Source organism: Hypanus sabinus, chromosome 9 (assembly GCF_030144855.1).
Source record: "Hypanus sabinus isolate sHypSab1 chromosome 9, sHypSab1.hap1, whole genome shotgun sequence".
NCBI lineage: Eukaryota > Metazoa > Chordata > Chondrichthyes > Myliobatiformes > Dasyatidae > Hypanus > Hypanus sabinus.
Window position 1 is genome coordinate 52,148,901 of NC_082714.1, and position 26,904 is coordinate 52,175,804.

Sequence of the window (26,904 nt, forward strand, 5' to 3'; positions counted from 1 at the left end):
GAGAGAAAAGAAAGATACCTCATCTCTCTCTTAAATGGGTGACTCCTTTATTTTTAAACAGCGAGCCTTAGTTCTAGAATCTCCCTTAAGAGAAACCATTCTCTCCAAATTCACCATGTCAAGATATCTATATAATTCCTCAGAAAGGAACTTCCTTGAAATATGTATTTCAACAAGTTCCTTCTCTCTTTTCTACAGTCCAGCAGACACAACTTTCTTCAAAAGGCAGTCCTCCAACTCCAGGAAATTTCAGATTCCCAGATTATAATAAGCAAAAAGCAAAACAAAAAGCTGTAGGTGAAATATTTTAGACCTGAAGTGTTAACTTTATTTTCCTGCAGATCCTGCCTGACCTGTTGAATAACTCCATCAATTTTTATTTCAAGTGATTACAGCACAGTCAAAATAAAGCTTTTTTTTTATAGTCCTCTCCAAACCTAGGTTTACAGTAGATAAAAGCAGCTTTCATCATGGTCTAGTCAAGCAGAATGATTCTTAAGGTGGTTTGGAAACAATTGTTCATCACTGCCCAATGCAGGTTATTGCAACCTTGTCCAAGCCTATGGTTGATACAGTCCAGTTCTAATAAGGTTACATTACAACAAATCTAGAGTTTTATTGACCAATTCAATCCAGAATGAATTATACCTTTATCCAAGCCACTGCATATTAAATTCCAGTGTATCTAGAGCTTATTACACAAGTTGCCAAATAAATGTTAATCACAGCCTAGTTTACCATACCCTAGAACAAACCAGAATTACAGAGTTGTTATAAGACAGACAATGGCTATTAGGCTTGCCAAATTCAAATTGTCCCTACATAAGAAAATCCAGTTGCCCCCAACTTCCTAACAGTTCCCCATAACTTTGTATTTTTTCAGATATATTGAGGGGTATAGATAGGGTAAGTGCAAACATTTTTCACCGAGGTTAAGTGAGACCAGAATTGGAGGTCGTGGGTTAAGAGTGAAAGGTGAAATGTTTTAGCAGAACATGAGGGGGATCTTCTTTGTTCAGAAGGTGGTGCGAGTGTGCAAGGAGCTGCCAGTGGAAGTGGCGGATGCAGGTTCCATTTCAACATTTAAGAGAAATTTGAATAGGCTTATGGATGGGAGGGGTATGGAGTGCCATGCTCTGGATGAAAGTCGATGGGACTTGGCAAATCAATAGATCAGCATGGACTAGATGGGCCAAATAGCCTGTTTCTCTGCTATAGTATTCTACGACAATGACTCTGTACTTATTGACTCTGTTTTGAATGCTACAATTGAAACTGTCTCCAAAGCTGCCCTGGCGGTGTGTTAACCACTGCATTAAAATGTTGTTTCTTTTGTAAATCACCTTTAATCATGACTGCTGTAAACTGCCCCCTAGTGTATGTGAATGGTAGAGAACCTGGGGGGAATTGATAGGAGCAAGGGAACAATAGGTTATAGGGAAATTAGTGGAGAATGCGGTTGCCCTGTGAACTGGCATAGGCCCAATGTGCTGAAGTGGCATCCTTCTGTGTCATACAGAAACAACCCCTAGTTATTTGCCCCTCTGCCAATGCAAAACAGCTTCCTGTTATATCCTTGGTGACTTAAATACCCATTAGATCCCCTTGCAGCCTCCTCTGGCCCAGGCAGAACAACCCGAGTTTCTCCAGTCCATCCACATAAACAAAGACATATTTGTACATGCCTCGAATCATTTTAGTAAAACTCTTCTGCATGCTCCCGGAAGCCTTTATATTTTTCTTAAAGTATTGTACCCAGAACTGGTCTGTATTCCAGCTGTGTTCTTCTTTGTTTGTAGAGCAAGGAAGTCACCATGAAACTTTACCACACTTGGGTTTCTGGAATGGAACAACTGTAAGTAAAGCCAAGCATTGTATTCACTGTATTAACCACCTCCTCAGCCTGTCCTTTCACTTCCAATAAAATACACAACATACCTTCAGGTCTCTGTTTCTGTACTCCTTTTAAAAACGTTCCCCCAATTTAGATTCACTCTTCTAATTTTTTCTACCAAAGATGTACCACTTTACATTTCTCCGCATTAAATTCCATCTTCCACCAACCATTCCTGAACTGCTTTTATTTCTACCTTCCCCAGTTCACTGCACATAAATGGATCATGCCACTAGTTAATGCAATTGGAGTTTATTATAGAATAATCCAACTCAAGAACTACCATTGACAAAGCATCTTCAGCCTGAAGCATTAATTCTGTCCCTCTTTCTCCAGAAGCTTCCTGACCTGCTGAGTTTTTCATTTTTCCCTTTATAAGTTCAGTTTATTATAGCACAGTTCAAATCATCTTTGTAGGTCAGGACAAAACAGGTTATTACAATTCTGTCCAAGCTAAATCATCATCAAGTTCAAACCAATACTTATCTTCATTTTCTCTAAATCTGTGTTCAGTATTGCTGAAAAATAATTGCTTATTACAGCACAGACAAGGCAGCATTTACTTCAGCCCAGCCCCAAACCATATGTGGCATTCCTGCCCAAGCCAGTGTTCATTACAATGAGGGATAATTGCAGTCCAGTGACAGTAGACACTTTTTGACCAAGTCCACAGCAGAGTTTATACAAACCAATGTTGATTATAGCCTTGTGCAAATGTCAGTTTATTCAAGTCCAGTCTAAACCACTATCTATTACAGCCCAATGCAAATCAATATTTACCACTAGCCTGTACAGAACAATGCATTTACAGTATGATGCCAACCAGTGTTTATTATCACCCTGTCCAAACTACTGTTTGTTAGGTCCTAAAAAATATGTTTGTCATAGCTTTGTCCGGAGCAATGTTAAGGAACTGATGAAACAGAAAAAAAAGCATGAGGAGCCTTGAAGAGCCTTTGCTCCATTCAGTAAGATTGTGAGTAAACAGTTGTATTATCTCCACTTTTCTCCCATCTTAAACCACTATCCTCTCAGCCTTATGAATCTCTCAAGCATGAAATCTATTGCCATCAGCCTTGTTGGAGTTCTCTTGTATAGTAACTATCGCGAATAAACTCTCTTCATCACAATTCTAACTGTGAAACGGTGGGATTGAAATGCATCCTCAGTCACATGCATCATGGTTTCTCATGTTTATCAGAATTCTCAATAATTTATAAAGCACCATAAGTTACAATCCCAAGCAAATGCACAAGTATTTTAATAGAACTCTCCGGTTTAACACTCTAAGCTGTCAATTAAGTTAGTGCAAATCAGTGCATATAGAGTTCTGTTCAGAACAGTGCAACAAAAAGAACAGAAAGTTGGAGAAACTTAACAAGTCAGGCAGTATCTGTGGAAAGAGAAACAGTTAATGCTTTGGGTCAAAGATCCTTCTATTTTCTGGTTTTATTTTATAGCTTTGATTTTAATACTCTGATAATCAAATGCAAATTAATATTTATTACAGCCCAATCTAAGCCACTCTTGTACAAATGATACTTACAGCTCTGTACAGATCTGCAGTTATTCTTGACATGGTGGATGCAGGGAAGATATTTCCTCTTAGTCCAGAAGACCATAAGATATAGCAGCAAATTTAGGCCATTCGGCTGATTGAGTTCGCTCCGCCAATCCACCATGGCTGAAGCAGTCTTTGAATATTTTTAGTCCTGAGCAGATAGATGCTTTTCAAAAAGAAAGATTAATTTTATTTGTGAACGCAGTGAAATGTGTCATTTTGTGACAAATCAAATCAGTGAGGATTGTCTGGGGGCACCCCGCAAAAGTTGCCATGCTTCTGGCACCAAAACAGCAACTCTACAACTCACTAGCCCTAACTCTACTGACACCTTTGGAAAGGGGGAGGAAACTGGAGCACTGACAGAAATGTACACAGTCATGGAGAGAAAGTACAAACACTTTACAGACAGTCGCGGAAATCAAACTTAAGAAAGGAAGTGAAAGGTTAGTGCTGTTAAATGAGAATCCAAAATTGAGTCTGTAATCAAATCAGATATGATTAAAAGGCACAGCAGGTTTGAGGGTTTAAAACTGCTAACTCTGCTCCTCGTAACGTATTATCACAGAGCACTAGACACTTGGTGCATGGACTGGCTTGCTGGAAGGTCAATTGAAGGTTATCTCTGAGTTGGTGCCAGGATTTCTCATCGGGCCAAAATGTTAGAAGAGTTTCCCCCTCCACAGTTGCTGTCTCACCAGCTGAGCTTTTCCGGCATTCGACTTATTTACTTCAGGTTTTCTACATCTGAAGTCTTTTGCTTTCCAATTTTTTTGTGTGTGTGGCCTGCTACATGCTGCCTGATGGCAGTATTGTGAATAAGTGGCTTCTCCTACAGCAATAATTATTGGGGGGAACTGGCGTAGGATCAGGAGTTAAAAGAGGAGGAGGAGGAGGAAGTTCAACCCCAGGAGCCTCTGTGAACAACAGTGGTTCCAGTAAATATTGCATGGGAGCATTGTCAGCAACACTTTTCTCTTCAAGTCACACCCTGAGTTGGAATCATGTTGGTGCTCCTCCTGATAAATCTAAATCTTGGAACTCGCTTCCTACAAGCGTTCAGAGGTGGCTTACTGTGATCTGCTGGAGAACAGTTAGGGATGTGTGATAAAGGCTGGCCCTACCATCAATTCCCATAAACAAAGAATAAGCAAACACAAGCCTAACTCTCTGAATCTTTATTGTGAACAGCTTCTACAGGATTGCTTTGAGTCAGTGGCTGTGTTCAACAACTCTTCTGTGGATCTGAATGAATACGTGATGGTTATCATGGATTTTATAAAAACAGTCACAGACAAGTGAGTCCCTGCGAAATCATTCAGAATCTTCCCCAACCAGAAGCCCTGGGTGAACCACGAGAACAGTGATCTGCTGAGGCATTCAGGTCTGGCGACTAAGAAAGTTAAAAGAAGGTTCAGGTAAGATTTCCAGAAAGCCATCCCATGGTTAAAGTGGCAATTCCAAACTAAACTTAATCAATAGTGAATGTTTGACGGTTGTGGTAGGGCTTGAATGCTTTCACCTCTTACAAAGTGTATTCAGATGATGTAGATGACAACAGGGCTTCGCTTCCAGATGAGCTCAGTGCCTTCTATGCTCGCTTTGACCTTGAAAACCTGGAGGAACCATCATGAACTCCCACCGCCCCTGACGACCCTGTGACTTCTGTCTCTGAGGCTGATGTGAGAGCATTGTTCGTGAAGGTGAACCCATGAAAAGCGTCCGGTCCAGATGGCGTACCTGGTGAGCACTAAAGACCTGTGCTGATCAACTGGCTGGAGTGTTCACTGAGATCCTTAACCTCTCACTTCAGTAGTCTTCAAGCAGACTCCTATTATATTGGTATCTAAGAAGAACGTGGCAACCTGCCTCAGTGACCATCATCCAGTGGCACCTACATCCACGGTGATGAAGTGTTTTGAGAGGCTGGTGAAGAAACATCTAAATTCCTGCCTGAGAAGTGACTTGGATCCATTCCGATTTGCAACAGGAGCAACATCATCATCATCAGGTGCCATGCCCAGTTTGAGCTTTGACTGCCATGGCCCACACACTCCTGTTCAATTCATTGGTATTCATTTCCAGTTCTCTGGCTGCTGTCTCCATCATCATTTGTCTTTGCCTTCCTCTTGCTTTCTTCCCTTCAATCTTTCCCATAACTGCAGTGCATACTAACTTCTCTTTCCTAATCACATGTCTAATGAAGTTATGTTCCCTTTTCATGACCTCATACATCATTTCTCCTTTTGTGTTTGCTCTGTTCATGACATCCTCATTAGATATTCGTTTTGTCCATGATATTCTTTGCATGCTCCTCAAAAACCACATCTCTGCTTCTTCAATTCATTTCCTCTTGTTACTAGATATTGTCCAACATTCTGAGCCACATAACATAACTGGATAAACGTAACTTTTCAGTACTCTGAGGCGGGTTGTCATGCCTAGTTTAGTGTTGGTCAGTATACTTTTCATTCTCGTAAAGGTGTCTTTTGCCATCCCTATTCTTCTTTTGACATCCATGTCGCACCTGCCATCTGATGTCACCCAGCTTCCTAAGTAGCAAAAGTTCTGTACTTGTTTTATGTCTTCCCCATTTATTCTCAGCCTGCAGATAGGATTCTTCTTCTTTTTGGATATCACCATACATTGTCTTTTTGCAATTGACAGACAGACCCATTTTTGCACTTTCTTCAACAACTATATCAATTAAGTTTTGTAGTTCTTCCTCCATACTTGCAATTAACACAGTGTCATCAGCATATCTGAAATTATTGACGTTTTCACCACCAACTTTGATTTCCAAGATGTATCATTTTTTGTAATATTGTTTCACAGTACACATTACACAAATCAGGGGAGAAAACACACCCTTGTCTAATGCCTCTCTTGATTTTCGTATACTGACTCAGGTCTCCATCTATTCTTACAGCAGTAGATTGTTCCCAGTACAGATTTCTGATTAGGCGGAGGTCTTTCGAATCTAGATCTAGAGTTTCTTGCAATATTTCAAATAACTTATTGTGCTTCACTTTATCAAATGCTTTTGTGTAGTCAATAAAACAAACAAACAAATCTTTTTGCACTTGAATAGTTCATTCTGATAGTATCCTTAACATCAACATCACATTTCTTGTACCTTTGTCTTTCACAAAACCACATTGTTCTTTATCTATTTCAGCTTGTATCTTACTTTTAGCTCTTGTCATCAAAGTTCTTAGAAGTATCTTGGTGATATGACTCATTAAACTTATGGTCCTATGTAATTCACATTCTATTGCTCCAGGATTCTTAGGAAGAGTGATAAATATTGATTTTTTTCATCTCTTCTGGTATTATTCCAGTCTCATAAATGTCATTGATTAAATCAGTAAGTTTTTCAATTCCATAATCTTCAAGGGTGATAGTTTGTTCTATTACTAATTCATCAGGATCTGCTGTCTTTCCTTTCTTCATCTTATTTATTGCATTACAAACTTCAGATTTTAAAATACTTGGACCTTCAATGTTCTTCTTAATTTCTGGTTTTTCACTTTGATCGTCTTCAAACAATTCCTGAATATACTCAGTCCATCTGTTCGTAATCTCATCTTTTTCAGTGATAATGGTACCGTCCTTTGCTTTCAAACATCCACCTGAAGAACAGAGGAGCTTTTTACCAGTGATATTCTTGGTTTGTTGATGTAACCTTATTGGATCAGTAATAGGGATTCTTTCCAGGTGCTCACATTCCTGGTTTAATCTTTGGCCTTTTGACATAAGCTTTTAACTTTTTTATCTAAGGACTTATACTGTATAGGATTTGCTTTCTTCTGTCTTTCTTCCATTAGATTTTTGATTTCATCTGTCATCCATTTATGCTTTGTGCTTTTTTTTCTTTTTTAGGAATCACTGACTTTGCTGATTCTACCAAAGCATCCTTTAGAGAGTTAAACTTCATTTCTACATGATTGCTGTTATCTTCAACAGATTCTATTTCTAGACTTTGAAATCTATTTCTTACTTCAATTGTAGATTTTCATCTTAAGTTTTTTTCTTTAATTAATTTCGAGTAGTCAAGGGATTGTTCAGGTTTTTGCTTCTTCAGTTTTTCTTTTACGTGACATGTTACTGGGTTATGGTCACTGTTACAGTCTGCACCTGGATATGTTTTGTATTGAGTCACTGAGTTTCTGAATCTTTGATTTATAGTAATAAAGTCAATTTGATTTCTGGTGTTATCACCTGGACTTTTCCAGGTCCGCAAGCATCTTGAATGGTTTTTAAAGTAGGTATTTATAAGTCAAGTCAAGTCACTTTTATTGTCATTTTGACCATAACTGCTGGTACAGTGCATAGTAAAAATGAGACAACGTTTTTCAGGACCGTGGTGTTACATGACACAGTACAAAAACTAGACTGAACTATGTAAAAAAAAACAACACAGAGAAAGCTACACTAGACTACAGACCTACACTGGACTGCATAAAGTGCACAAAAACAGTGCAGGCATTACAATAAATAATAAACAGGACAATAGGGCAAGGTGTCAGTCCAGGCTTCAGGTATTGAGGAGTCTGGTAGCTTGGGGGAAGAAACTGTTACATAGTCTGGCCGTGAGAGCCCGAATGCTTCGGAGCCTCTTCCCAGACGGCAGGAGGGAGAAGAGATTGCATGAGGGGTGCATGGGGTCCTTCATAATGCTGTTTCCTTTGCAGATGCAGCGCATAGCGTAAATGTTCGTGATGGCGGGAAGAGAGACCCCGATGATCTTCTCAGCTGACCTCACTATCCGCTGCAGGGTCTTGCGATCCGAGATGGTGCAATTTCCGAACCAGGCAGTGATGCAGCTGCTCAGGATGCTCTCAATACAACCCCTGTAGAATGTGATGAGGATGGGGGGGTGGAAAATGGACTTTCCTCAGCCTTCGCAGAAAGTAGAGACGCTGCTGGGCTTTCTTTGCTATGGAACTGGTGTTGAGGGACCAGGTGAGACTCTCTGCCAGGTGAACACCAAGAAACTTGGTGCTCTTAACGATCTCTACCGAGGAGCCGTCGATGTTCAGTGGGGAGTGGTTGCTCTGTGCCCTGCTGAAGTCAACAACCATCTCTTTTGTTTTGTTCACATTCAGAGACAGGTTGTTGGCTCTGCATCAGTCTGTTAGCCGTTGCACCTCCTCTCTGTAAGCTGACTCGTCGTTCTTGCTGATGAGACCCACCACGGTCATGTCATTAGCGAACTTGATGATATGGTTCGAGCTGTGTGTTGCAGCACAGTCATGGGTCAGCAGAGTGAACAGCAGTGGACTGAGCACACAGCCCTGGGGGGCCCCTGTGTTCAGTGTGATGGTGTTGGAGATGTTGCTCCCGATCCGGACTGACTGAGATCTCCCAGTCAGGAAGTCTAGTATCCAGTTGCAGAGGGAGGTGTTCAGGCCCAGTAGGCTCAGCTTTCCAATCAGTTTCTGAGGGATGATTGTGTTAATGGCCTGGTCATTCATCTTGCACTATTCTGCCCATTTCTCGCCTCTTCCATGTCTTTCCCCAGTCCAAATTTTCCTGTGGTATTTCCATCAGCACCTTGTCCTACAAATTTGCATTTAGATCTCCCATGATAATAATAATATCAAGAGGATCTTCAAGACAATTCTGAAGATGCTTCGCTCGGTTGGGTTGATTCTGGGCAGCAGGGGATCCCCAACCGTCATCAAGCTACTGCTCATAAAATTCAAGTAACACAAAAGAAAATTATTGCCACTTGGAATGTAAGAACCCTATATCAAGCAGGAAGATTGGACAATGTGATAAATGAAATGAAAAGACTAAAGATTAACATGATGGGAAGTAGCGAAGTTCGTTGGACAGGTGCTGGAACATGTCAGAATAGAAACAAAACACTAATGTAAAATCCCATACCAATGGAGTAGGAATTCTTATGGATGAAAACATGGCAAAAAGTGTTTTAGGACATTGGGCAGTATCAGAAAGAGTGCTCTTTGTTAGATTCAGAGGCCAGCCTTTTGATTTAGCCATTGTACAGGCACATGCACCAACAACAGATGGAACAAATGAGGATACAGATAAATTCTGTGACGAACATGAACAAGAAAAGAATGGATGCAAATCTCAACAGGTCCACAGCAGATGTCATTTCATTGACACTTCACTCAACCCTAGAGCATCTGGACTGCAAAGGTGCATACATCAGGAAGTCCTTTTTTGACTACAGCTTGGCATTCAACACTATCTTTCCCTAAAAACTAATCAGTAAGCTTCAAGAACTTGACCTCGGTACCTCCTTGCTCAATTGGATCCCTGATTTCCTCACTTGCTGTCTCTAGTCAGTTCAGGATTGGCAAAAACATCTCCTCACTACCTCCATCAACACAGGTGCATCAAAAGGCTGTGTACTTAGCACCCTGCTCTACTCTGCTTATGACTGTGTGGCCAAGCACAGCTCCAATTCAAGTTTGCTGATGACACCACTGCCATTGGCTGAATCAAAGGTGGTGATGAATCAGCATATAGGAGGGAGATTGGAAATCTGGCTGAGTGGTGTAATAACAACAACCTCTTACTCAATGTCAGCAAGAACAAGGAGCTGATTATTGTTTTCAGGTGGAGGAGGTCCATGGGCCACTGAGGGAATTGGACTTGGAGAGGGTCAGTAACTTTAAACTCCTCAGTGTTGTTATTTCAGAGGACCTTTCAGGGGCCAGCAAGTAAGTGCAATTATGAAGAAAGCACAGTAGTGTTTCTACTTCATCAGAAATTTCTGATGATTGGGCATGACGTCTATGGATGTGCGGTGCAGAGTATATAGACGGGCTGCACCATGGCCTGTTATGGAAACACCTGCAGAAAATCTGACAAAAGAGTCGTGGATATGGTTCAGCCCTCCCCACCACCGAGCACATCTATTCAGGGTGTTATTGACCACAGTCGGTCAGAGATGAGTTAGTCAGTACAACTCAGTCAGAAGAGAGTTTGTCAGAGCAGAGTCAGTCACAGCAGAGTCAATCAGAGCAGAGTCAGTCAGAGTAGAGTCAGTCAGAGTCGAGTCTGTCAGAGCAGAGTCAGTCAGAATAGAGTCAGTCAGAGTAGAATCAGTCAGAGCAGAGTCAGTCAGAGCAAAGTCAGTCAGAGCAGTTAATCAGAGCAGAGTCAGTCAGAGCAGTCAGTCAGTGCAGAGTCAGTCAGAGCAGAGTCAGTCAGAATAGAGTCAGTCAGAGTAGAATCAGTCAGAGTAGAGTCAGTCAGGGCAGAATCTGTCAGAGTAGAGTCATTCAGAGCAGATTCAGTCAGGGCAGAATCTGTCAACACATCTAAGTCAGATCAGAGTCAATGAGATCAGAGTCGATCAAAACAGAGTCAATTAGAGCAGAAAGTCAGCACATCTAAGTCAGATCATAGTCCATCAGAGTCAGTCAGAACAAAGTCAGTCAGAGCAGGGACAGTCAGAACAGAGTCAGTCAAAGCAGAGTCAATCAGTGCAGAGTCAGTCAGTACAGAATCGGTCAGTACATTCAGTCAGACTATAATCAGTCAAAGGAGAATAATTTAAAAGGGTCCGTCAAGGCAGTTCTGTCAGAGCAGCAGAATTCTGAGCAGAAACAGCCGGAGCAGCTCAGACAGAGCAGAGTCAGTCATAGCAGAGTCAGTCAGAGTAGATACAGTCAGAGCGGAGTCAGTCAGAGCAGAGTCAGTCAAAGCAGAGTCCATCAGAACAGAGTCAATCAGAGCAGAAAGTCAGCACACTTAAGTCAGATCATAGTCCATCAGAAAAGAGTCTGTCAGAGCAAAGCCTGTCAGAGTAGAAGTAGTCAGAGTAGAAGTAGTCAGAACAGAATCAGTCAGGACAGATTCAGTCAAAGCAGCTCCAGTCAGTTCAGATTCTGTGAGAACAGTCAGAGACAGGCAGAGCAGATTCAGTCAGAGAAGAGTCAATTGTAGTAAAGTCAGTCAGAATAGATTCAGTCAGAACAGAGTCAGTCAGACCATGTTCAGTAACCGAAGCAGTCAGTACAGTCAGTCTCAGCAACTCAGTCAGAGCAGAGTTAGTTGTAGTAACTCAGGCAGAGCTGCTCAATCAGAGGAGAGTCAGTCAGAACATATCAGTCAGAGTAGTGTCAATCAGTAAAGAGTCAGTCAGACCATGTTCATTAAGAGAAACAGTCAGTACAGTCAGTCTCAGCAACTCAGTCAGAGCAGAAAGAGCCAGAGCAGCATCAGGCGGAGCTGAGTTAGTCAGATAAGCTGAGTCGGAACAAGAGTCAGTCAGAGCCCGGTCATTCAAAGCAGAATCTGTCAAAGACCGAGTCACAGTAGCTGGGTCTGACACAATCAGTCAGAGCAGAGTCAGTCAGAACAGTGTGAGTCAGTCAGAGCAGTTTGGGCAGAGCCATCAGTCAGAATTGCTCACTCAGAGCAGTTTCATACAGAGCAGAGTCAGTGTGGACAGACTAGTCAGAGCAGATTTATTCAGAGCAGATCAGCTCAGACACAGCAGGGGCTGTCAGAATAGGGTCAGTCAGAGCGGTGTCAGTCAGGACAGAATCAGTCAGTACAGTCAGTCAGACTATATTCAGTCAGAGGAGAATAAGTCAGAATGGTCAGTCAAGGCAGTTTTTTCAGAGCAGCATCAGTCGGAGCAAAGTCAGTCAGAGCAGCTTAATCAGAATAGAGTAATTCAGATCAGCTTCATCAGAGCAGAGACAGTCAAAGCAGATTCAGTCAGAGCAGAGTCAGTCAGTGCAGTCAGTCAGAGCAGAGTCAGTCGGAGTAGAGTCAGTCGGAGTAGAGTTAGTCGGAGTAGAGTTAGTCAGAGGAGATTCATTCAGGGCAGTTCCGTCTGAGCAGATTCAGTTAGAACAGATCACTTACAGCAGTTTCACTGAGAGCAGAGACAGTCAGAGAAGTCAGTCAGAGCACGGTCAGTCAGAGCAGTCAATCAGAGCAGAGTCCATCAGAGTAGAATCAGTCAGAGCAGAGTCAGTCAGAATAGAGTCAGTCAGAGCAGAGACAGTCAAAGCAGAGTCGATCAGGGCCGAGTCAGTCAGAGGAGATTCATTCAGGGCAGTTCCATCTGAGCAGATTCAGTCCGAGCAGATCACTCACAGCAGTTTCACTGAGAGTAGAGACAGTCTGAGCAGAGTCAGTCAGAGCGGAGTCTGTCAGAACACAGTCAATCAGAGCAGAGTCAATTAGAGCAGAAAGTCAGCGCATCTAAGACAGATCATAGTCCATCAGAGTCAATCAGAGCAGCTTAGTCAGAATAGAGCAATTCAGATCAGCTTCATCAGAGCAGAGACAGTCAAAGCAGATTCAGTCAGAGCAGAGTCAGTCGGAGCAGAGTCAGTCGGAGTAGAGTCAGTCGGAGTAGAATTAGTCGGAGTAGAGTCAGTCAGAGGAGATTCATTCAGGGCAGTTCTGTCTGAGCAGATTCAGTCAGAGCAGATCAGTTACAGCAGTTTCACTGAGAGTAGAGGCAGTCAGAGTAGTCAGTCAGAGCAGTCAATCAGAGCAGAGTCCATCAGAGTAGAATCAGTCAGAGCAGAGTCAGTCAGAATGGAGTCAGTTAGAGCAGATCACTCACAGCAGTTTCACTGAGAAGAGAGACAGTCTGAGCAGAGTCAGTCAGAGGGGAGTCTGTCAGAACAGAGTCAATCAGAGCAGGTACAATCAGAGCAGAGTCAGTCAGAGCACAGTCAGTCAGAGCAGTCAGTCAGAGAAGAGTCCATCAGAGTAGAGTCAGTCAGAATAGAATCAGCCAGAGCAGTCAGTCAGAGCAGGTTATTCAGAGCAGAGACAGTCAAAGCAGAGTCAGTCAGAATAGAGTCAGTCAGAGGAGATTCATTCAGGGCAGTTCCGTCTGAGCAGATTCAGTCAAAGCAGCTCACTCAAAGCAGTTTCACTGAGAGTAGAGACAGTCTGAGCAGAGTCATTCAGAGGGGAGTCTGTCAGAGCAGGTACAATCAGAGCAGAGTCAATCAGAGCAGAGTCAGTCAGAGTGGAGTCAGTCAGAGCAGAGTCAGTCAGAGTAGAATCAGTCAGAACAGAGTCAGTCAGAGTGGAGTCAGTCAGAGCTGTCAGTCAGAGCTGAGTCAGTCAGAGCTGACAGTCAGAGCAGAGTCAGTCAGAATAGAGTCAGAGTAGAGTCAGTCAGAGCAGTCAATCAGAGCAGAGTCAGTCAGAGCAGAGTCAGTCAGAGCAGTCAATCACAGCAGAGTCAGTCAGAGTGGAGTCAGTCAGAGCAGAGTCAGTCAGAGTAGAGTCAGTCAGAGCAGAGTCCTTCAAAGTAGAGTCAGGCTGCGCAGAGTCAGTCAGAGTAGAGTCAGTCAGAGTAGAGTCAGTCAGTGCAGAATCTGTCAGCGCAGTGTCTGTCAGATCAGAGTCAATCAGAACAGAGTCAATCAGAGCAGAAAGTCAACACATCTAAGTCAGATTATAGTCCATCAGATTCAATCAGAGCAGCTCACTCACAGCAGATTCCTTCAGAGTAGAGTCAGTCTGATCAGAGTCAGTCAGAACAGAGTCAGTGAAAGCAGCTCCTGTCAGTTCAGATTCTGTGAGAACATTCAGAGACAGGCAGAGCAGAGTTAGTTGTAGTAAAGTCAGGCAGAGCCACTCAGTCAGAGGAGAGTCAGTCAGAACATATCAGTCATATCAGTAAAGAGTCAGTCAGACCATGTTCATTAAGAGAAACAGTCAGTACAGTCAATCTCAGCAACTCAGTCAGAGCAGAAAGAGCCAGAGCAGCTTCAGGCGGAGCTGAGTTAGTCGGATAAGCTGAGTCGGAACAAGAGTCAGTCAGAGCCCGGTCATTCAAAGCAGAATCTGTCAAAGTCCGAGTCACAGTAGCTGGGTCTGACACAATCAGTCACAGCAGTTTCACTGAGAGTAGAGACAGTCTGAGCAGAGTCATTCAGAGGGGAGTCTGTCAGGACACAGTCAATCAGAGCAGGTACAATCAGAGCAGAGTCAGTCAGAGTGGAGTCAGAGTAGAGTCAGTCAGAGCTGTCAGTCAGAGCTGAGTCAGTCAGAGTAGAGTCAATCAGAACAGAGTCAATCAGAGCAGAAAGTCAGCGCATCTAAGTCAGATCATAGTCCATCAGAGTCAGTCAGAGCAGCTCACTCACAGCAGATTCCTTCAGAGTAGAGTCAGTCTGATCAGAGTCAGTCAGGACAGAGTCAGTCAGAACAGAGTCAGTGAAAGCAGCTCCTGTCAGTTCAGATTCTGTGAGAACATTCAGAGACAGGCAGAGCAGAGTTAGTCGTAGTAAAGTCAGGCAGAGCCGCTCAGTCAGAGGAGAGTCAATCAGAACATATCAGTCAGAGTAGTGTCAATCAGTAAAGAGTCAGTCAGACCATGTTCATTGAGAGAAACAGTCAGTACAGTCAGTCTCAGCAACTCAGTCAGAGCAGAAAGAGCCAGAGCAGCTTCAGGCGGAGCTGAGTTAGTCAGATAAGCTGAGTCGGAACAAGAGTCAGTCAGAGCCCGGTCATTCAAAGCAGAATCTGTCAAAGACCGAGTCACAGTAGCTGGGTCTGACACAATCAGTCAGAGCAGAGTCAGTCAGAACAGTGTGAGTCAGTCAGAGCAGTTTGGGCAGAGCCATCGGTCAGAACTGCTCACTCAGAGCAGATTCCTTAAGAGTAGAGTCAGTCTGATCACAGTCAGTCAAAACAGTGTGAGACAGTCAGAGCAGTTTGGGCAGAGCCATCAGTCAGAATTGCTCACTCAGAGCAGTTTCATATAGAGCAGAGTCAGTGTGGACAGACTAGTCAGAGCAGATTTATTCAGAGCAGATCAGCTCAGACACAGCAGGGGCTGTCAGAATAGGGTCAGTCAGAGCGGTGTCAGTCAGGACAGAATCAGTCAGTACAGTCAGTCAGACTATATTCAGTCAGAGGAGAATAAGTCAGAATGGTCAGTCAAGGCAGTTTTTTCAGAGCAGCATCAGTCGGAGCAAAGTCAGTCAGAGCAGCTTAATCAGAATAGAGTAATTCAGATCAGCTTCATCAGAGCAGAGACAGTCAAAGCAGATTCAGTCAGAGCTGTCAGTCAGAGCAGAGTCAGTCAGAACAGTGTGAGTCAGTCAGAGCAGTTTGGGCAGAGCCATCGGTCAGAACTGCTCACTCAGAGCAGATTCCTTAAGAGTAGAGTCAGTCTGATCAGAGTCAGTCAGGACAGAGCCAGTCAGAACAGTGTGAGTCAGTCAGAGCCGTTTGGGCAGAGCCATCAGTCGGAATTGCTCACTCAGAGCAGTTTCATACAGAGCAGAGTCAGTGTGGACAGACTAGTCAGAGCAGATTTATTCAGAGCAGATCAGCTCAGACACAGCAGGGGCTGTCAGAATAGGGTCAGTCAGAGCGGTGTCAGTCAGGACAGAATCAGTCAGTACAGTCAGTCAGACTATATTCAGTCAGAGGAGAATAAGTCAGAATGGTCAGTCAAGGCAGTTTTTTCAGAGCAGCATCAGTCGGAGCAAAGTCAGTCAGAGCAGCTTAATCAGAATAGAGTAATTCAGATCAGCTTCATCAGAGCAGAGACAGTCAAAGCAGATTCATTCAGGGCAGTTCCGTCTGAGCAGATTCAGTCGAAGTAGCTCACTCAAAGCAGTTTCACTGAGAGTAGAGACAGTCTGAGCAGAGTCATTCAGAGGGGAGTCTGTCAGAGCAGGTACAATCAGAGCAGAGTCAGTCAGAGTGGAGTCAGTCAGAGTAGAATCAGTCGCAGCAGAGTCAGTCAGTCAGAGCAGCGTCAATCAGAACAGAGTCAATCAGAGCAGCAAGTCAGATCATAGTCCATCAGTCAGTCAGAGCAGCTTAGTTAGAGTAGAGTAATTCAGATCAGCTTCATCACAGCAGAGACAGTCAAAGCAGATTCAGTCAGAATAGAATCAGTCAGAGCAGCTTAGTCAGAGCAGAGTCAGTCAAAGCAGATTCAGTCAGTGCAGAGTCAGTCAGTGCAATCAGTCAGAGCAGAGTCAGTCACAGTAGAGTCAGTCAGAGCAGTCAATCACAGCAGAGTCAGTGAGAGTGGAGCCAGTCAGTGCAGAGTCCAGAGTAGGGTCAGGCAGTGCAGAGTCAGTCAGAGTAGAGTCAGTCAGTGCAGAATCTGTCAGAGCAGAAAGTCAGCGCATCTAAGTCAGATTATAGTCCATCAGAGTCAATCAGAGCAGCTCACTCACAGCAGATTCCTTCAGAGTAGAGACAGTCTGATCAGAGTCAGTCAGAACAGAGTCAGTGAAAGCAGCTCCTGTCAGTTCAGATTCTGTGAGAACATTCAGAGACAGGCAGAGCAGAATAAGTCAGAGCAGAGTTAGTTGTAGTAAAGTCAGGCAGAGTCGCTCAGTCAAAGTAGAGTCAATCAGTAAAGAGTCAGTCAGACCATGTTCATTAAGAGAAACAGTCAGTACAGTCAGTCTCAGCAACTCAGTCAGAGCAGAAAGAGCCAGAGCAGCTTCAGGCGGAGCTGAGTTAGTCGGATAAGCTGAGTCAGAACAAGAGTCAGTCAGAGCCTGGTCATTCAAAGCAGAATCTGTCAAAGACTGAGTCACAGTAGCTGGGTCTGACACAATCAGTCAGAGCAGAGTCAGTCAGAACAGTGTGAGTCAGTCAGAGCAGTTTGGGCAGAGCCATCGGTCAGAACTGCTCACTCAGAGCAGATTCCTTAAGAGTAGAGTCAGTCTGATCAGAGTCAGTCAGGACAGAGTCAGTCAGGACAGAGTCAGTCAGAACAGTGTGAGACAGTCAGAGCTGTTTGGGCAGAGCCATCAGTCAGAATTGCTCACTCAGAGCAGTTTCATACAGAGCAGAGTCAGTGTGGACAGACTAGTCAGAGCAGATTTATTCAGAGCAGATCAGCTCAGACACAGCAGGGGCTGTCAGAATAGGGTCAGTCAGAGCGGTGTCAGTCAGGACAGAATCAGTCAGTACAGTCAGTCAGACTATATTCAGTCAGAGGAGAATAAGTCAGAATGGTCAGTCAAGGCAGTTTTTTCAGAGCAGCATCAGTCAGAGCAAAGTCAGTCAGAGCAGAGTCTGTCGGAGTAGAGTCAGTCGGAGTAGAGTCAGTCAGAGGAGATTCATTCAGGGCAGTTCCGTCTGAGCAGATCACTCACAGCAGTTTCACTGAGAGTAGAGACATTCTGAGCAGAGTCAGTCAGAGCGGAGTCTGTCAGAACACAGTCAATCAGAGCAGAGTCAATTAGAGCAGAAAGTCAGCGCATCTAAGACAGATCATAGTCCATCAGAGTCAGTCAGAGCAGCTTAGTCAGAATAGAGTAATTCAGATCAGCTTCATCAGAGCAGAGACAGTCAAAGCAGATTCAGTCAGAGCAGAGTCAGTCGGAGCAGAGGCAGTCGGAGTAGAGTCAGTCGGAGTAGAGTTAGTCGGAGTAGAGTCAGTCAGAGGAGATTCATTCAGGGCAGTTCTGTCTGAGCAGATTCAGTCAGAGCAGATCAGTTACAGCAGTTTCACTGAGAGTAGAGACAGTCAGAGTAGTCAGTCAGAGCAGTCAGTCAGAGCAGTCAATCAGAGCAGAGTCCATCAGAGTAGATTCAGTCGCAGCAGAGTCAGTCAGTCAGAGCAGCGTCAATCAGAACAGAGTCAATCAGAGCAGCAAGTCAGATCATAGTCCATCAGAGTCAGTCAGAGCAGCTTAGTCAGAATAGAGTAATTCAGATCAGCTTCATCAGAGCAGAGACAGTCAAAGCAGATTCAGTCAGAGCAGAGTCAGTCGGAGCAGAGTCAGACAGAGTAGAGTCAGTCGGAGCAGAGTCTGTCGGAGTAGAGTCAGTCGGAGTAGAGTCAGTCAGAGGAGATTCATTCAGGGCAGTTCCGTCTGAGCAGATTCAGTTAGAGCAGATCACTTACAGCAGTTTCACTGAGAGTAGAGACAGTCAGAGTAGTCAGTCAGAGCACAGTCAGTCAGAACAGAGTCCATCAGAGTAGATTCAGTCGCAGCAGAGTCAGTCAGTCAGTGCAGTGTCAATCAGAACAGAGTCAATCAGAGCAGCAAGTCAGATCATAGTCCATCAGAGTCAGAGCAGCTTAGTCAGAATAGAGTAATTCAGATCAGCTTCATCACAGCAGAGACAGTCAAAGCAGATTCAGTCAGAATAGGGTCAGTCAGAGCAGCTTAGTCAGAATATAGTAATTCAGATCAGCTTCATCACAGCAGAGACAGTCAAAGTAGATTCAGTCAGTGCAGAGTCAGTCAGTGCAATCAGTCAGAGCAGAGTCAGTCGGAGTAGAGTCAGTCGGAGTAGAGTTAGTCAGAGGAGATTCATTCAGGGCAGTTCCGTCTGAGCAGATTCAGTCAGAGCAGATCACTCACAGCAGTTTCACTGAGAGTAGAGACAGTCTGAGCAGAGTCAGTCAGAGCGGAGTCTGTCAGAACACAGTCAATCAGAGCAGAGTCAATTAGAGCAGAAAGTCAGCGCATCTAAGACAGATCATAGTCCATCAGAGTCAGTCAGAGCAGCTTAGTCAGAATAGAGTAATTCAGATCAGCTTCATCAGAGCAGAGACAGTCAAAGCAGATTCAGTCAGAGCGGAGTCTGTCAGAACACAGTCAATCAGAGCAGAGTCAATTAGAGCAGAAAGTCAGCGCATCTAAGACAGATCATAGTCCATCAGAGTCAGTCAGAGCAGCTTAGTCAGAATAGAGTAATTCAGATCAACTTCATCAGAGCAGAGACAGTCAAAGCAGATTCAGTCAGTGCAGAGTCAGTCAGTGCAGTCAGTCAGAGCAGAGTCAGTCAGAGTAGAGTCAGTCGGAGTAGAGTTAGTCGGAGTAGAGTCAGTCAGAGGAGATTCATTCAGGGCAGTTCCGTCTGAGCAGTCAGTCAGAGCAGATCACTCACAGCAGTTTCACTGAGAGTAGAGACAGTCTGAGCAGAGTCAGTCAGAGGGGAGTCTGTCAGAACACAGTCAATCAGAGCAGAGTCAATTAGAGCAGAAAGTAAGCGCATCTAAGACAGATCATAGTCCATCAGAGTAGAATCAGCCAGAGCAGAGTCCGTCAGAATAGAGTCAGTCAGAGCAGCTTAGTCAGAATAGAGTAATTCAGATCAGCTTCATCAGAGCAGAGACAGTCGTAAAGGGGATTTCTTCTTTTTCTTTGTTACTGTGTCTGTAATCAAAAGGGCTTTGTTTTGTTAACTAGCAGGAATGTTTCTTTGTGGCGCGAGAGTGCTGTGAGAATTGTATTCCTTTGTAAACCAAATGGGGATTAATGTTCTTTCTTCTGAGTCTGTAAGCAATTGTTGACGGGCTTTTGGGCAGATCGGCGCGAGGGGGTCGAGAGAGAGGACGCAATGCTCTAAGCTGGGTGAGGAACGGACCACAACCGGGGGTCCGAGGTCAGGAGGTACTCCGAGGAGGGGGATGAAGCTAGATGTGCTTGGTCGACCATTCGGAGTGTCCTGAGCTGCGAGTCGAGGAGTTCGGAGGGGATCGAATGGTGGCCAGAAGACTTCAGTAATTGAGCTCCAACGGTTGTGCACGAAGTGGTTCAGACTTTGATAAGTTTGGCGCCTTTTCTTTATTTTTTCTCTTCATATATACTGTATCGTTATTAATCACTTAGTTATAGTAACCTTTATAAATTGTACTCATTTAATCGCTTATGGTGTACTGTCTGTTTTTGGGCGAGGCGGGGACATCACACAGCATCCACACCAGCTGATTACCCACTTTGGCGGGGCCGAAGTCTGCTCCCCCTAGACGAGAACGAGCTGAGCGAGCCTGAGGCGACCCAGGGGGTTACATTGTGGGGGCTCGTCTGGGATTGATTTCTGTGGAAGCTGTGTGATCACCCTCTTTGGATTGTGTCTGCGGCGAAGAGCTGGTGTGCCTTTGTGGGTGTGCGATTGCTGGTTATCACTGCGTGTGTGTTGTGTGGGGTGGCTGCTGTTGGTAGCCTGGAGGTCGTTGTTCAAGTTCTGACTTGTGCTGACGAAATGGTGGTGGGACCATGGGTTGTCCGTACTGTTTGGAGAGTGAGGAGTGACAGGTTGGGATGTTTCAGCAGTGGTGAGCTCCGCCCGGTTGTTGGAATAATGTCCAGCCCTAAAGGGGCGGAGGCGTGGGCGGAGCGGACCCCTCAGTTGTTGGGTGAGTGGCAGTGCTTGGCTGAGGAAAAGCGACAGGGACGGGTTAAAAGTTTGAGTAGGCGGGCTGGTGACTTTGTTAGAACTGTCGGGCTCAATTACCTCGAAGTGACAGCTGCCAGTTCTGGGAAAGTGTGGGAAAATGCGGGTGGTTTGACAGGAAGTCAAATGCCGCAGCTGGGGGGCTTATCATATCCGTGGCAGAAGATTGGTGGAAAGTTTATAGGGTATCCCGTTTGCCTAGGGGGGCAGGTAAATTGCTTGTGGTGCCAAGGGGATCTGTCAAGGGGATCAGTTGTTCCATTGATTCGAGAGGTGTCGGGAAACTTAGAGGAGGCCCAGTGGGGGAACGGCTTGGGGTCTCTGGGGGAGCACGTTCCCAGCAATGTACCAAGGAACTCCCGAAAGGAGCAGACCCTATTCCTGAAGGCTTAGAGGGGCCATGCGCACAGGTATTGTTACGGATGGATGGAAGTCAAGTTAAAGCCATCCTCGGCACCAGGGCGTCAGTTAAGTTACTGTACAGTTTGTTTTATAACTGTTATTGGAAGCATTTACCCTTGATGACATTGAGGGCACTGGAGATTTGGGGTACCAGTGCAGTTGATTATCCAGACGATGGTTGTTGGTCAGTGAAAATGGAGTTCTTAGAGGCAAATGTGGAGGAGACTGAGGTTCGTGAATCGTTAATGCTGATGTGTCCGGACACTGTTGAGACGGGCAGCGTTTCTGTTCTGGAGAGGACCAATATCCTGCTGGTGCGCTTGGGGGCCTGCCCGGAGGAGGCGGGTGAGCGCAGTTTGGAGGCATTGTCGATGCACCCAGAGTTTCGAGCTGTTTGTGCGGACGTGTATAGCAGCATTGGGCCGATACCGAATTCAAACAAGAGCCAGTGGTGGTACGGCCTGGGGGAAGTATCTGAGGGTGAGACCCTCTTACTGGACGCTGTGAAATACCACGAGGGAGGGGAGTTGACTGCTGAAGACACCTCGGAGAGGGAGAGGTTGCGGCGACTGGCCCCTACAGCCGTGGAAGACGTAGGCAGCGTGTGTGTGGATTATATTGCGCTGAAGAGGCGCAATGTCAGTGACCAGAATATGGCCCTGAGGGCCGAAGAGGTGATGGCCTATCTGAGTGGTGCGATGTGGTTTAAGGTGCTGGATCTGAGGAGTGGATGTTGCCAGATCCCGATGAGTGAGGCCGACAAAGAGAAGACAGCCGTTATAAATTCCCTAGGAGTCTTCGGGTCCGAAAAGATGCCACAGGGCATATCTGGAGCCCTTGCAACCTTCCTGCGGGGCATGTGGAAGACCATAGGGGATGTGGAGGCGTTTGGAGTTTTGGTGTATGTGGATGATCTCTTGGTATTTGGATTTGCCTCAGGAGATATGAAGTGAGGTCGTTGCAGGAGCAGTTGAGAACTACCGAGTTAAAGTGTTTTCTGGACACGTACCAGGGCTGGCGAAGGTCGCAGCTCGTGAGTGACTGTCTCTACGGAATCAAGTTTGAAATGAAGGCGGAGAGACTGGAGAAAGTGATCTGGAACCATTCGGAAGACTTACAAGTTGGAGAGAATGAAGAAAGTTGGCTGACTGAGGGCAATAGCAAACTGAGAACCTGGAGAGGGGAGTTTGTGGAGGTGAAGAAATTACAAACAAATCTCAGAAGAGAGAAGCGAAAGCTTGAAGGGAACCTGAAGATGACCATCGACAGTTCAAATGAAGTGCAAAACCTGAAAGTTGATCTGGAAGTCATGAGGAAGAAAAAGCTGGAGAGAAGTGCAGTGAATACTGAACAGGAGGCTGAAGAGACTGCGGGAGCAGTGCAGGCCACGTGTTTCCGTTTGGAGAAGATCAAACAGCAGCTACCGATCACAGGAATGAGGAAGAATACAGATTCGATGGATGATGTGCTGGATGTGTGGTACATGCTGCCTTTTGCTGACTTTCCCTTGATTGAGGAAGAGACCTTTGGCCCTTCTCCCATTGAGTCAGGTGTAGCGGGGAGGGTTAGCTGTGTGCGGTGTGGGGCATGAGTGAGAGGTTGAGAGAGGAGTTGGTGGTGGGCCCAAGGTATCCCCAGTTGTGTCCGAGCCTGAAGGGTTTAGGTGAGGGGTTACAGAGGTCTCAGAAGGGTTAGGGAACTCCCAGGTAGTTGGCCTAAGTAGTGCCTGAGGAACAGGGCGTGAGGTTTACTGTGTGGGGAGGAGATGTCACTGTGCTTGGGTTACGGTGTGTTGGCAGGAAAGGTGGCGAGTTATTTAATAGTCATGAGGACATGACTTTTATTTGGTGGGGGGAGATTATAAAGGGAGGTTTCTTCTTTTTCTTTGTTACTGTGTATGTAATCAAAAGGGCTTTGTTTTGTTAACTAGCAGGAATGTTTCTTTGTTGCGAGAGAGTGCTGGGAGAATTGTATTCCTTTGTAAACCAAATGGGGATTAATGTTCTTTCTTCTGAGTCTGTAAGCAATTGTTGACGGGCTTTTGGGCAGATCGGCGCGAGGGGGTCGAGAGAGAGGACGCAATGCTGTAAGCTGGGCGAGGAACGGACCCCAAGCGGGGGTCCGAGGCAGGGAGGTACTCCGAGGAGGGGGGATGAAGCTAGATGTGCTTGGTTGACCACTCGGAGGGTCCTGAGCTGCGAGTCGAGGAGTTCGGAGGGGATTGAATGGTGGCCAGAGGACTTCAGTAATTGAGCTCCAACGGTTGTGCACGAAGTGGTTTGGACTTTGATAAGTTTGGTGCCTTTTCTTTATTTTTTCTCTTCATGTATACTGTATCATTATTAATCAATTAGTTATAGTAACCTTTATAAATTGTACTCATTTAATCGCTTATGGTGTACTGTCTGTTTTTGGGCGAGGCGGGGACATCGCACAGCATCCGCACCAGCTGATTACCCAGTTTGGCGGGGCCGAAGGCTGCTCCCCCTAGACGAGAACGAGCTGAGCGAGCCTGAGGCGACCCAGGGGGTTACACAGTCAAAGCAGAGTCAGTCAGAATAGAGTCAGTCAGAGCAGCTTAGTCAGAATAGAGTAATTCAGATCAGCTTCATCAGAGCAGAGACAGTCAAAGCAGATTCAGTCAGAGCAGAGTCAGTCGGAGCAGAGTCAGTCGGAGTAGAGTCACTCAGAGGAGATTCATTCAGGGCAGTTCCGTCTGAGCAGATTCAGTCAGAGCAGATCACTTACAGCAGTTTCACTGAGAGTAGAGACAGTCAGAGTAGTCAGTCAGAGCACAGTCAGTCAGAATAGAGTCAGTCAGAGCAGATCACTCACAGCAGTTTCATTGAGAAGAGAGACAGTCTGAGCAGAGTCAGTCAGAGCAGAATCAGTCAGAATAGAGTCAGAGTAGAGTCAGTCAGAGCAGTCAATCAGAGCAGAGTCAGTCAGAGCAGAGTCAGTCAGAGCAGACTCAGTCAGAGTAGAGTCAGTCAGAGTAGAGTCAGTCAGAGTAGAGTCGGTCAGCGCAGAGTCCTTCAGAGTAGAGTCAGTCAGATCAGTGTCAATCAGAACAGAGTCAATCAGAGCAGAAAGTCAGCACATCTAAGTTAGATCATAGTCCATCAGAGTCAGTCAGAGCAGCTCACTCACAGCAGAGCAGAGTCAGTCTGATCAGAGTCAATCAGATCAGAGTCAGTCAGGACAGAGTCAGTCAGAACAGAGGCAGTGAAAGCAGCTCCTGTCAGTTCAGATTCTGTGAGAACATTCAGAGACAGGCAGAGCAGAATAAGTCAGAGCAGAGTTAGTTGTAGTAAAGTCAGGCAGAGCCACTTAGTCAGAGGAGAGTCAGTCAGAGTAGTGTCAATCAGTAAAGAGTCAGTCAGACCATGTTCATTAAGAGAAACAGTCAGTACAGTCAGTCTCAGCAACTCAGTCAGAGCAGAAAGAGCCAGAGCAGCTTCAGGCGGAGCTGAGTTAGTCAGATAAGCTGAGTCAGAACAAGAGTCAGTCAGAGCCTGGTCATGCAAAGCAGAATCTGTCAAAGACCGAGTCACAGTAGCTGGGTCTGACACAATCAGTCAGAACAGTGTGAGTCAGTCAGAGCAGTCAGTCAGTCAGTGCAGAGTCAGTCGGAGTAGAGTCAGTCGGAGTAGAGTTAGTCAGAGGAGATTCATTCAGGGCAGTTCCATCTGAGCAGATTCAGTCAGAGCAGATCACTAACAGCAGTTTCACTGAGAGTAGAGACAGTCAGAGTAGTCAGTCAGAGCACAGTCAGTCAGAGCAGTCAATCAGAGCAGAGTCCATCAGAGTAGAATCAGTCAGAGCAGAGTCAGTCAGAGCAGATCACTCACAGCAGTTTCACTGAGAAGAGAGACAGTCTGAGCAGAGTCAGTCAGAGGGGAGTCTGTCAGAACACAGTCAATCAGAGCAGGTACAATCAGAGCAGAGTCAGTCAGAGCAGTCAGTCAGAGCACAGTCGGTCAGAGCAGTCAGTCAGAGAAGAGTCCGTCAGAGTAGAGTCAGTCAGAATAGAATCAGCCAGAGCAGTCAGTCAGAGCAGCTTATTCAGAGCAGAGACAGTCAAAGCAGAGTCAGTCAGAGTGGAGTCAGTCAGAGCAGAGTCAGTCAGAGTGGAGTCAGTCAGAGCTGTCAGTCAGAGCACAGTCAGTCAGAGCAGAGTCAGTCAAAGTAGAGTCAGTCAGAATAGAGTCAGAGTAGAGTCAGTCAGAGCAGTCAATCAGAGCAGAGTCAGTCAGAGTGGAGTCAGTCAGAGCAGAGTCAGTCAGAGATGTCAGTCAGAGCAGAGTCCTTCAGAGTAGAGTCAGTCAGTCAGAGTCAGTCAGTGCAGAATCTGTCAGCGCAATGTCTGTCAGATCAGAGTCAATCAGAACAGAGTCAATCAGAGCAGAAAGTCAGCACATCTAAGTCAGATCATAGTCCATCAGAGTCAGTCAGAGCAGCTCACTCACAGCAGATTCCTTCAGAGTAGAGTCAGTCTGATCAGAGTCAGTCAGGACAGAGTCAGTCAGAACAGAGTCAGTGAAAGCAGCTCCTGTCAGTTCAGATTCTGTGAGAACATTCAGAGACAGGCAGAGCAGAGTTAGTCGTAGTAAAGTCAGGCAGAGCCGCTCAGTCAGAGGAGAGTCAGTCAGAACATATCAGTCAGAGTAGTGTCAATTAGTAAAGAGTCAGTCAGACCATGTTCATTAAGAGAAACAGTCAGTACAGTCAGTCTCAGCAACTCAGTCAGAGCAGAAAGAGCCAGAGCAGCTTCAGGCGGAGCTGAGTTAGTCGGATAAGCTGAGTCGGAACAAGAGTCAGTCAGAGCCCGGTCATTCAAAGCAGAATCTGTCAAAGTCCGAGTCACAGTAGCTGGGTCTGACACAATCAGTCACAGCAGTTTCACTGAGAGTAGAGACAGTCTGAGCAGAGTCATTCAGAGGGGAGTCTGTCAGGACACAGTCAATCAGAGCAGGTACAATCAGAGCAGAGTCAGTCAGAGTGGAGTCAGAGTAGAGTCAGTCAGAGCTGTCAGTCAGAGCTGAGTCAGTCAGAGTAGAGTCAATCAGAACAGAGTCAATCAGAGCAGAAAGTCAGCGCATCTAAGTCAGATCATAGTCCATCAGAGTCAGTCAGAGCAGCTCACTCACAGCAGATTCCTTCAGAGTAGAGTCAGTCTGATCAGAGTCAGTCAGGACAGAGTCAGTCAGAACAGAGTCAGTGAAAGCAGCTCCTGTCAGTTCAGATTCTGTGAGAACATTCAGAGACAGGCAGAGCAGAGTTAGTTGTAGTAAAGTCAGGCAGAGCCACTCAGTCAGAGGAGAGTCAATCAGAACATATCAGTCAGAGTAGTGTCAATCAGTAAAGAGTCAGTCAGACCATGTTCATTGAGAGAAACAGTCAGTACAGTCAGTCTCAGCAACTCAGTCAGAGCAGAAAGAGCCAGAGCAGCTTCAGGCGGAGCTGAGTTAGTCAGATAAGCTGAGTCGGAACAAGAGTCAGTCAGAGCCCGGTCATTCAAAGCAGAATCTGTCAAAGACCGAGTCACAGTAGCTGGGTCTGACACAATCAGTCAGAGCAGAGTCAGTCAGAACAGTGTGAGTCAGTCAGAGCAGTTTGGGCAGAGCCATTGGTCAGAACTGCTCACTCAGAGCAGATTCCTTAAGAGTAGAGTCAGTCTGATCAGAGTCAGTCAGGACAGTCAGTCAGAACAGTGTGAGACAGTCAGAGCAGTTTGGGCAGAGCCATCGGTCAGAACTGTTCACTCAGAGCAGTTTCATACAGAGCAGAGTCAGTGTGGACAGACTAGTCAGAGCAGATTTATTCAGAGCAGATCAGCTCAGACACAGCAGGGGCTGTCAGAATAGGGTCAGTCAGAGCGGTGTCAGTCAGGACAGAATCAGTCAGT